Source organism: Lactuca serriola, chromosome 5 (assembly GCF_051521515.1).
Source record: "Lactuca serriola cultivar US96UC23 chromosome 5, Lser_US96UC23_V15, whole genome shotgun sequence".
Lineage (NCBI taxonomy): Eukaryota > Viridiplantae > Streptophyta > Magnoliopsida > Asterales > Asteraceae > Lactuca > Lactuca serriola.
Genome location: NC_136412.1, coordinates 218674533 through 218686987, shown reverse-complemented (window position 1 = coordinate 218686987; position 12455 = coordinate 218674533).

Sequence of the window (12455 nt, the reverse complement as noted above, 5' to 3'; positions counted from 1 at the left end):
CCAAAAAGGTCATAAACAAAGTCTCTCTCAACTTCTCCCAAATCTCTCTAAATATGTGAGATCTCTCCTAAATCTCTCTAAGTATGTGAAACCTCTCCCAAATCTCTTTAAGTACGTGAAATCTCTCCCAAATCTCTTTAAGTATGTGAAACCTCTCCCAAATCTCTCTAAGTATGTGAAATCTCTCCTAAATCTCTCCAAGTATGTGAAATCTCTCCCAAATCTCTCCAAGTATGTGAAATCTCTCCCAAATCTCTCTAAGTATGAGAAATCTCTCCAAGTATGTGAAATCTCTCCCAAATCTCTCCAAGTATGTGAAATCTCTCCCGAATCTCTCTAAGTATGAGAAATCTCTCCAAGTATGTGAAATCTCTCCCAAATCTCTCCAAGTATGTGAAATCTCTCCAAGTATGTGAAATATCTCCCAAATCTCTCTAAGTATGAGAAATCTCTCCAAGTATGTGAAATCTCTCCTAAATCTCTCTATGTACCTTCCTCAGTCGAAAACAACCCAAAACCGATGGAGAAAACCCAAAAGGACCCTCTTGGTCCGGATACCTTCTAAGAAACCAAGAAGCTTCTCACTCCGGATCTCCCTTAATCCGGACTACCCTCCTGCTTCGGAACATCCTTCTGACTCCGGAACATCTGGGGCGGATCGGACCTCCAACTGAACCGGACACATTTCGCTCCTCGGATCCAAGAACGAAGCATTGGACCTCGCCCAGCGCCTCCGGAATCCACTGTTCACCCGCTTCGGAACCTCGCAGCCTAAGCCTCTCCTCCAGAATTTTGGCATTAGCTCCGGAATACTTAAAGGAGCTCCGAAAATTTTGTGGTGACTCTGAATTTCACCCATTCACTCCGGATTTTTACCAATTTTGAACTTTTTATTGTTTTCAAGTGATTTTTGCTCCGGAAATTTCCTTAGACATTTATTTTTATAATTTTAAACACTCCAAACTTATATTTTTATATATAAGACCCTATATTATCATATTTTAAACCATATTTTGGGAAATGATCGTAAACCAAGGACAATATCTATTGGGTGAGATATTTTGTATTTGTGTTAAAGTGTTGATTTCCCTTAGAGTGTGACACAAGCTATCCCCCATACCCACTTAGGACAACCCCCAATCACTATTTACCCCTACCTAGTCAATATTTGTCCTTTCACATCTCTCCTCCAGCTGGTAACTTGATCAAAAGTTGGAAACTCCTATCTCTCCTTCCACTTTACTCACACTCTCACCAAGAAACAAACACTTATCTCTCATTTCCCTCTCTTAGAACTCGAGACTCCAAGGCTGCCTTTGAACTTCTCACCCTCATTCAATAAGTATTCTCATCCTACATTGAACATTCTTTACTCCTTTCAACTTATGAATCTCTCATAACCAATGTCACCATAAATGTTCTTAGATCTTCAACTCTCCAAGCTTTTATCAAGTGTTCTTGACTTAGAAACCCTTTCTCTTCAGCATACATCTAAGGAAATCACTCAAGGTGAGTTCATACCCCTATCTTTTCACGTTTTTCTTAAGTTTTAAGGGGGGGGGGGGGGGGGGGAGGAATACAAGTTAAAACACCAAGAACACAACTAAACTCATCCAACAGCTTTCATCAGAAAAGTTTAACTCCATTCACGGAACAGAAAAGATATAACTAGTGAATTGTTATTAACTCATTTACACCTTGTAACTTGCTAAGCAAGGTGTGTATTATCATATATAAATACTTGTTGGTTATATTATGTGTCTTTTACCTCATTACAGAGGTTTACATCATATGTAAAAAGGATTTCTAGCATTACAAAACGTTTTTAATAAGCTATAATATGTATAGTTTATGTTTTGTATACATTACAAACGTTTATGATAAACTATGGTAAATATAGTTTATGTTTCATATACATTATAAACACGTTTCCATTGACACAACAAACACATTTCAGAAGGTTATATTACCACAGAAAAAGGTTTTACACTCACGCACACTACACGTAAACTTGTTAACGTAAATTGTGAGACATTCTTCTCAGTACTCCTAGAGTACAGGTTAAAATTCCTGGTAGTTATAACCAGAGTCTCTTGTAGGGAGAACGTGATAGTTGTGTATAGATCTATATTGGGTCTAACAAACCCACACCTGAGCTGCATGCAACAGCTAGACCGGCAGGTCTAAGGTGACAAGTGTCATTATATTTTTCGACGCCTGAGAAACGTCGTGGCAGGTTCATTAGTCATAGTATGGTTATAACGACTCACATAGGGAGTTAACAACACATAAATTTTACGGGGATTTTCTATAATCAAAAAGGGTTTTATGTCGATTTAAAAATCACCTTTTATATCAATAAGTATGGATATTACTTGTACATTTCGGTCTTGATATTTAAGACTACACAACACTCTTGTAAGGAAAATATTGGATTTTTCTTGGTAACACACAACTCATTATAAAGATCGGTTTCCAAACTCTTCATCTAAAAAGCTTATGAACTCACAAACTTAATTGTTGACACTTTTTCAAAACTAGTATTCTCAGGAAATCAACGAAACCAGGTAACCACAAGCTTTTGAGGATGGAATGCTACGACGTTGAACAACTATTTTTATATCATGTTGTAATCAATCATTGAAATATGTAACACTTGAAACCATGTAATTCTTTTCTGATTATATTTATGATTGGTTGTATTTACTTTGAGCACTATTATACTCATTGTTGTGATACTATACATGAAGTCCTCCACCCCTGAGCGTTTCCGCCATCCTCGGTTTGGGGGTGTGACATCTTATCTTATCAGTAACACGTCCTTTAGATAAGGGATCAAATATTCCTCCATTCTACAAGATATCATATGGACTGAGACATGGATTATAATCATTCTCTCTGTCCATTTGTTGTTTCCCGATTTCCGACTTACGACGACTGACAATCAGACTACAATTGAACACATCAACTTAGTCTAGGCTTGGCCAAGCGCTTAGGGTGTCATTACTAAATCATCGAGGGGCCCATATATATCGCTTTTATCCCACACTGGGTAAAAGGAACGGATAAACGTCAACTCATATGCTTGCTTAAAGTACTCATCAGATCACACACAACAATGTGTTTTATAACACCAAGTTACCGATGCGTTTACGCATCATCAATGTGCAACCAACTAGCAAACTGCAACTCATATGTCTTTGTTTCAAGAATATAAGATATTATCGTCTCACAATCACTCGTGATAGAATCCATGAAGTGATTCAGATGAGCATAGGTTTAATCCAATACGCAAATCTTATTACAGGAGTACTCATGAACACTGCAACAAATTTGTGCTATGTATAAACACTTAGACAATCTACAGTCGGATTCATGACAATCTTACCTCATTACTTACTTCCAAAGTATGACTGACTGTGGATGTTTGAATAATCTTATTATTCGGGAAGTCAAAACATGTAGAGTGAAACACAAGAATAATTTAATCCAATATGGTCTCAAAACTTTTGAATATAAATAAAACACTTATTATTTTATCACCATATTGATTACACATTATTCATTGTATAATGTTTCGACTAATCAACTTAATCTTGAATTAAAACAACAGTTATCCTATGCTCCAAGCATGCACACTATGTTTGCCTATGGTCATTACCTTGTGAAATAGATCAATTGAACACATTTCCAATGATACTCATTCATAGTTCCCTAATCCTTATTATAAGTGTGAGAATACAAAATTCTTGCCACTACTAGAATCTTGTTAGATCTAAACTCACATGCAATGATCCTTTTGTAATGTCAAGGCACTGAAGTCACAGAGACTTTGTCAATGATATTACAAAACATTCCATTGGAGACTTGTTACAGAACAATTCCATGGAGATGAAGTCTCACATTCAGGGTACATTCCTCTAAACATCCTTCTTGCATAAAAGTTTCTAACCTACACATAGATTCTTAATATCTAACTCTCAATATGGAAACATTTCCATGTTTACCATGTGACAACTCATTCTTAATAGAATCCTATCTATTCATAATAATGTCAATATGGTCCATTCATTACTATACTTCCAGCCGCCCACAAGCCACCAATCCTTAGCGAACCTTGGATCGTCCTTGGCAGTTGTTTAACTACTTTAGTCATATCCGGTTCTGGTCCTTTTCCCTCTTAATGCCCTAGGCATTTGGAATAGACAGAACGGTCAAATATTACAACATATGCAATCGATCCTATACCCGAAGCATATGGGATACAATTTATAATGTCTTACATAAATACATGATACTTGACCAGTCCTTTGCTATAATATTGCCATATTTAGAATATCCAATATTGATACATTTCAACCTGTTATTCATATATGCTCATGACTAAGTTTGATCTAAACTTTTAGATTCGAAATAAAGTATAAGTATCCTCTCCCTTACTATAGCAAAACAGCTTTTCAAACTCTGCAACTTTGCAAATCAACCTTTGTTTCCTATAAATAGCATTGCTAACTCGGAAAACCTATCATAATGATTATGCTCCCACTGGCATAACAATTATGTCCTTAATAGCATAACACTTATGCTCCCACTAGCTTTGACATGTACCCAAAAATCAGTTGGACTTCTAGACATCAATACTTATTGACTTTCTTACCAAAGTTCAGATTTCTGATACAAGATGCTTCGATAAGACTTTATCTAGGCTTCCCAAACTCATACACATTTCCTTAGATAGTTCGTATGTATGTCTAAGCTATCTTAGAAATTACAACAGTAAGTCCCGAATGTTCAGACTATTTGCCAATTCTCATAATTCGAACTATGAAGAGGGATGTCGTAATCGTAATTGAATTTGAGAATGCAATTAACATAACTGCTATCTCTTTAAATCTACTTAGTGAAATCGTTTCCTCACAATCCCTTTATGAAGCAGAGAGAAACCTTTGCCACTTAGATTTTATGATGTATGTGCTCCTATCCATGTGAATTTGTCATAACCATAGCAAAACCGAACTCATATGGACTGAACTTGTTCAATCTTAATTTCTTGCCATTTGGTAGCACAAGGTCCTACCATTGCCTCCAAGTTATTGAGTAGCTCACCAACACAAATCAATGTACTTTCACTGATCAAGGTGCTTTGCCTTATACAATTAAACGAAGACTCATAGAACTCACATGCATAGTCAACTCACATGATTAGTTATTGAAACTATTCAAGATCATTAAGACTCCCACTAACCTCTTGACATATAAGATTCCCTTGTCATGAAACATTCATAGACATATAAATATTCAAGAGTTAATGTGGGTTCTTATCAAGAAAAAACTTCATACAATTGGTCTTAGTTGGTCTTTGTTTTATCCAAAACATCACAACTACCAATTCGAACTATGCAAGAGTAAGAAACATTTCTACTCCATATTTGATGAGTGTTATAAACCTTCTTAAGATTATGTCACTCAAGGTACAATCTTGGAGTATCACTCTAAGATTTGATTTTGGAACGAAGTACGACTCATCTTTCTTGATTTAACCATTTCAATAATTCCCGATTCCTCTTCTTAGTCATACTTATGTACTAAGGTGTCCTTAGAGGATCAATTGCTACATAGTTCCATAATCATTAGGATGATCATAAAACATGATACTAAAGTGATCTCCTTTCCTTTCAAATTGGAGAAACTTTCATCTTTCTGCCTAATTGATTATTCTTATTCGTTCTGCATTTACTTTGAAACTTATCAAGGTATTAGAATTATACTTAAACTTGTAAGCATAACCATATTTACGGAACCATTAGTAAATCATGGCGAATAGCCTTTATCATTCTTTGTGGTGGATCTGACTTATACACATTAATGTGCACTAGATCCTCGAGTATTTCACTTGACTCACATACATATGTGAACAAGGAACCAGTCATAATTTTCCCAAGTACCAAGATTTTCATACATCATATTATTCAAATTACATGATTCCAAGTTTCTGTCCAATTGAAATTTGGGCGATGAGAATCTTTCCTTATTTAGAAAATTACGACACTACCACAATTGATATAACTGAGAATCAAACCATTTTCAACATTGCTATTAATAGAAACATACAAACAACAATTTTCACAAATGTCATTTCAAGGAAACATAAAATAAGATAAAATCAAAATTTTCTTTATTTATAAAATGCGGAAAACTTGTCGTTATAATGCAAATTCAAATGAAAACTATGTTACTAAATATTCCTAAGCAATCTATCATAACTCCTATGCAGCAGCTCAAAAATCTGATCATCGAACCATGCGATCAAAATCCATCTATTCGCAACCAGATTCAGCTTACTCTTCCTTTAAGCTTCCTTTCTTTTCTATGATCCTACAAAACATCAAAATGCAATCTTATCACATCATGTATTAAGAATCTATAAATAGGAACATAATAGAGTTAGATAGTGGACTTACCTGAAGTAGAGTCATACATTTTGACTTTATCGTCCTTGCGATCCTTCAGGTAGATACGACATTTTCCTATCCAATGCCCATTCTCTTGGCAATAGAAACAAACAGATTCTTTCGGAATGGCGCATGGGATTATCTCAGATTCGGCCTTTCTCTTATGATCAAACTTTTCGACCATGGCCGATTTCTCTCCCTTAGGAGAAGAAACCATTTCTGTATTATCACCTTTGCCATTTTTAGGGTCCATGGAAATTTGGGATGCCGAATTTCCATTCAAATTTGCTTGACCAGTGTGCCAAATCATTGCTGATTCGGCAGCAATTAGCAAATATGTAAGATCGATAAGGGTCACATCGTGATCTGTCATATAGTAGTCTTTAGCAAACTTACCATACGACTCAGGAAATGATTGAAGAACCAAGTCAACAGGCAACTTTCTCAGGAAAATGACACCCAACATTCCCAACCTGTCAATATGCAACTTCATCTCCAAGATGTGAGCACATACAAACTTTCCACCTTTATGTTTGCTTGCCAATAAGGTTTGAGTGACCTTGAACTTTTCAAGTTGACAAACATGTGAGTCAAGGAGAATTATTGGAGGAAGTCGAGGAAGTGAAGTATGATTTCTAGTTCCTTGATCAAAACGTGGAACATCATCTTCATGAGGAAAACTTTTTCCAAAAGATTCGGGAAGACCATAGTTGTCAAAACTAGACATCTCTAAAAGGGAGAAATTTAAGTTAGTTGATTTAATCCTTGATATAATAGCCAAATGAAATATTAAGGCTAGGACCCAACACAATAATTCACAATTCGGAAGAGGGATGCCATAATTCAATTGTAAATTATTTGTCGGTAAGTAAATGACGATTTACCAATTTCACCATGAAAATGAAATTTAAACCAATTAAGTTTTAGATGAAATTCCTAGATCTTTTGAGACTCATTGAACTTTTTCAATGGCATGTTTAATCTCGATTATTCCCTTCAAGTTTGTGACTGAGATACCGAGGATCACAAACAAGGTGTGAATAACCATGCAAATTAGCTTGGTACTCTCGAAGTCATTTATCACCTAATCAATGTGTCAGTTAACCACACACGCTTCATTGATTTATGATAACCTACGAGCTACCCATTGCCATCCTTCATTAGTCTCATATTAGTGTGCCGGCTAACCACACACGCTCCACTAACGACCAACAAGGTGCAATGTGCAATTTCATGGGTTAGCATCAAATTCACATTTTTTCTTAAGTAACTAAGATTGGGAATTTATAAAAGGTTTAGTTACTTGTATTTTCATTATACTTGTTAATGAGAATGTCAAATCCTACCTGTTCGGCTAACGACCCTCCACTAGTTAGGATTGCGGTGGGTAAGAGTGTATACCTAATGTCGGTCATTTTATATGCCGCCTCCTTAAACACCCCTTATAGACCAACTTCGTGAATGATGCCTACTAACGGTAAGACTGACTTTTAACTTATATATATATATATATATATATATATATATATATATATATATATATATATATATATATATATATATATATATATATAAAATATAATATTGGATTTTTAATTTTATATAGTATAAGGGTGTATTTTTAACCGTTAAAGTACTAGGAGGTTTAATCAATTAAATAAATTAGACTTTTAATTCAATTAAAACTTTAAACCATTCTATTATGGATTTATTAATACTCTATTAATTAACCTTTTAATTAATTATCAACAAGGCCATAATTAAAACTTTTAATTCTAAATTTAAATTATGAAACCAAAAGGATGTATTTTAAACATTTAAAATACTCGGGTTTTACAACTTAATATTTCACAATTAAAACTTTTAATCAAATTTTAAATTCCAAAACTTGAGGGAATGTTTTTGAAACTTTTCAAAACCTCTTAGATCAAATTTATAAACAATTAAATTAATCATATAATTTATCTATATCACAAAATTTGACCTAGCCTAATTTCATATAGCAAGATGATTCAAATCAAATTCTACAAATAATTAATATTTCTTCTTTCACAAAATCGAGCAATTATCTTCAAATTTTACAATCATTATTCAATTGGATGAGGATAATCATTACCTTATCAGAAAAATTGAATTTTACCAGTCAAAATAGTTTGTGGTAACGATCCAAATCCAAATCTGGCCAAAAACTCGAAAAATCTGCCAACAGATGATCCAAGTTGTCGAGTCAGGGAATGGAATCGTCGAGTTGGCTCAACTCATCGGGTCTCATTATGGACTCGTCGAGTTCATGATGCAGATAGCAGATTTCAATTTGCTTCTGCTTTGAACAAATAACCAATGCATCAATATAACAGAAAACACCCTCGGCTCTGATACCACTGATGGGTTTTAAGCACTACAACAATCCTATGGTACACATACAACCCTAGTGCTTTGGATCTAAGTTTTCTCAAGTTATACATGCAATTTCATTTCATCCAAAGCATATACCCTAACTAGCATACAAAAGGAGATTTACAACATAAATCAAGTTAGATGAAAACCTCTTAGTTGTAGCAAGTAGTTCTTGTCCTTTCAAGAGTTTAGTACCTCAAATGTGATACCTCTAATAAGTCACAAACACAAAAAGCAAATTGAGGATTATGAGAGTGAGGCTAGGAGGCACCAAAACAGCTAGGGTAGCATCTTGGAACACAAGTGCCGATTTTGGGAGTGCAAGGGTTAGTATTTATAGTGTAGAATCCCTAGGGTTTCATCGTGGAAACCCTAATTCATATGATTAGGCCTTAATCAATCCAATAATCCATATGATAGGCCCTTTGGACTAAATATTCATGGACTCTCACATAGATTTAGTCCATCCCTAATCAACATGGATCATTAGCCCAAACTATAACTATTACTGATTTACGTAATCAGTCCCGTTAATTTAATCAGGCTCTTTTGATCATTAAATTAATTCCTGATCAATACCAATTAAACAATATGATTTATCAATTAATATATTATTCATATAATATATTAATAAATCACAAATAACCTTTTTTCTCAAATATCCATCCTATCAAATTGCTCCGGTGAAGGCAACCCAAAAGGACCATGCTACTATCGGGTCAAGTACATACCAATTATAGTTATGGACTTAGACACCTAATCCATCACATACATTCCTTTATGGTCGTTTAGGTCAGAACATCCCTTCTTCGTACGTCGATTTTCGGCACTTTCGTCTTCCCGTCTTAGAAATTTGTTAACTTTCTTTATTATTTCCTCTGCGTTCGCCCAGTCTCTTCCCACCATCTTCCTAAACAACTCTCCTTCTAACAATCTATATGTGAACACCGTAATGATCATCAGGTCATCTGTGTTTGGCATTTTTCGACTGATATCGTTGAACCTTTTGAAATAAGCCTTATTGGACTCCCCTTCCCTTTCTCTATAGGAGAATATTGCATGGGCTAATTGTTGAAACCTTCTTTTTTGTATGAAACGGTTGCAAAAATTCGTGAAATGTTCTTCAAAACTCCCGATGCTTCGGGGTGGGAGACTTGCCAACCAATATCATGCTGACACTACAAGAAAAATAGCCTTTTATGACGTGCAATGTGTGTCGTAAAAGGCTCAGACGGCGCGCAAATGCGTGTCAAGGAAGGCCCTGTCATAACGAGAGACGACACGCTTTTTCGCGTCGTCTATTTACGACGCGCATTTACGACGTGCGTTTACGACACGTATTGCGTATCAAGGAAGGCCCTGTCATAAAGGAAGATGACACGCATTTGCGTGTCATAACCTTACGACGCGCATTTACGACTCGCATTGCGTATCATTAAAGCCCCTGTCAAGAAAGGCCATGTCAGAAGTGAAGATGACACACATTTTTGCATATCATAATTTTAAATGTTTAAAAAAATATTATTTATAGATTTACTAATTTTCAAATTAAATTTGTACTTAATGTCTCATAATAGAAAAAAAATATCATATACAAAAAATACAATCTATTGCATAAAATTTAATGTCTTACAAATAATCGTTCCATGGAAAGATAAAACAAATCAATAGAAGTTGTAACAAAAATTTACAAAGTAATAATATACAAGAAATATAAATAAAATATACCCTCAAATGCTTTTAAAAGTCTAATCTCCATGTCAGCTCTTCAACTCACTTCTCCAGTTTTTCCTTAGCTTCTCTAAGGGCTCCAACATCTCTTGTTTCATATATCATGTCAAAAAATTCTTTATGTCATTGGTTTGCCACCAGGTGTACCAGGTAAAAATATTAAACTCGGTGTTATGGGCGGCTGTCCACCGGGCATGGATGGCAAGTAAGGGCTTGAAGCATTACCTTAAACCAAAAAACTTTTATTAATCACACAATCACATAATGAGCTTTAATATAGGAATCTTTATGTTACCAAAGGTGAAAACCATATACGAGGGAGGGTGATTCTCTTTAATCACTAATCTTAAAGGAATCATTCATATTTGTTTCATGGACTATTTTCAATTATAAGGATAAGAAGGACATTTACACCATTTGTATAGACGATAGATAAGAACTAGTCCCTGTTCACCTTGTTCACTGACAATACTATCCTTATCCCTCGGTAACCTTCTCATCATGTTTAAAAAATTGATGATTCTGATTTGAGTTCATAGAAAAATCTCCTGTTCTGTTAGTATTAAACATTATTATTATAAACATCAAGGTGTTATTTCTGTCCGAGTCTGTTTCTATTCTAGATTAAATAAACCATCTAATTAATGAAATGAAATGACCATTTTACCTTTTCGAAAGAAGAGTTGGGAGGAAAGAAAAAAAGAAGGGAAAACAGGCATAGAATTAGTGTTTTAATACATTAAGCCTGAATTTTTGGCTTAACCCATCAAATCATTATGTGTAGAATAAATCAAGATTAAGTTCTTAACCCATTAAGCCCATTAAGTAAAAAAAAAACAACCCCTTAATCTAATAATATATATAGTATAAAAATGGATGTTTCTTTTTCACTTCTTGTATCTGATAATATATTAATATATACCTATGTATTAATAATTTGGATATAATGAATAATTTGGAATTAAATTCGATTTTGAGCAAGAAAATGACCTTCCTTGGGGACGTGTACTTTTTTCACTATTGTCCTTTGGTAAGCTTGTTTCTTCATCATCATCCTCTGAGATAAGAAAACAAGGATCATGAGTTAACAAATACTAAAGCTTCATCACAATTACAAATCAATTACTTAAGCATACGTTCATCATGTTTTGTTTGTGTTGCTTGCTGTCAAAATATACATGAAATTTTGATTAATAAGATAATTTATGTGAATAAACTTTAAAAAAAAAGAGTGAGAACAGGCTTACGTGAAGAAAATTGTAGAACTTACCACTTTCAACTTTTTGAGAATATTATCAACTTGTGTAGTATCAGATCCCCATTTTTTTGGCTTATCTAAACCAACACCTGTTTTGCATTCAAGTTAGTGGCAAAAAAAAACTTCATCTATTGTTGGCAAAATTTTAAATTCAAGTTAGCTCCTAAGCTTGTTGAATAGTCATCTGTTGTTGGCAAAATTTTGTAACAAAATAATAAATATACAGCAACATATATAAAATTTATGTTCATAATATTTGGAACGGGAAACAAATAAAAATAATAATCAGTTGCAGCTTGTTATACCTTCTTACATGTAGTTATTGGATCATCTGAATAAAATAGAGGTTATCCAACAAGCATCTCATACATTATCGCACCTAGTGACCACCTGCAATAATAGTAATAATTAAAAACAATCATGAAATAAAAGAAAATGACAAAAATATCCTCAGCAAATAGTAATAAAACACTAACATACTTTACTGCACCTAGTGACCACCTGCATTACATGTAGTTATTGGATCATTTGAATAAAATGGACTGAAACTATAATTTTACATTTCAGTTATTAAGTTGTTGCTTCGACAAAACTGAAAAAGTCAAACTTTTATTTTA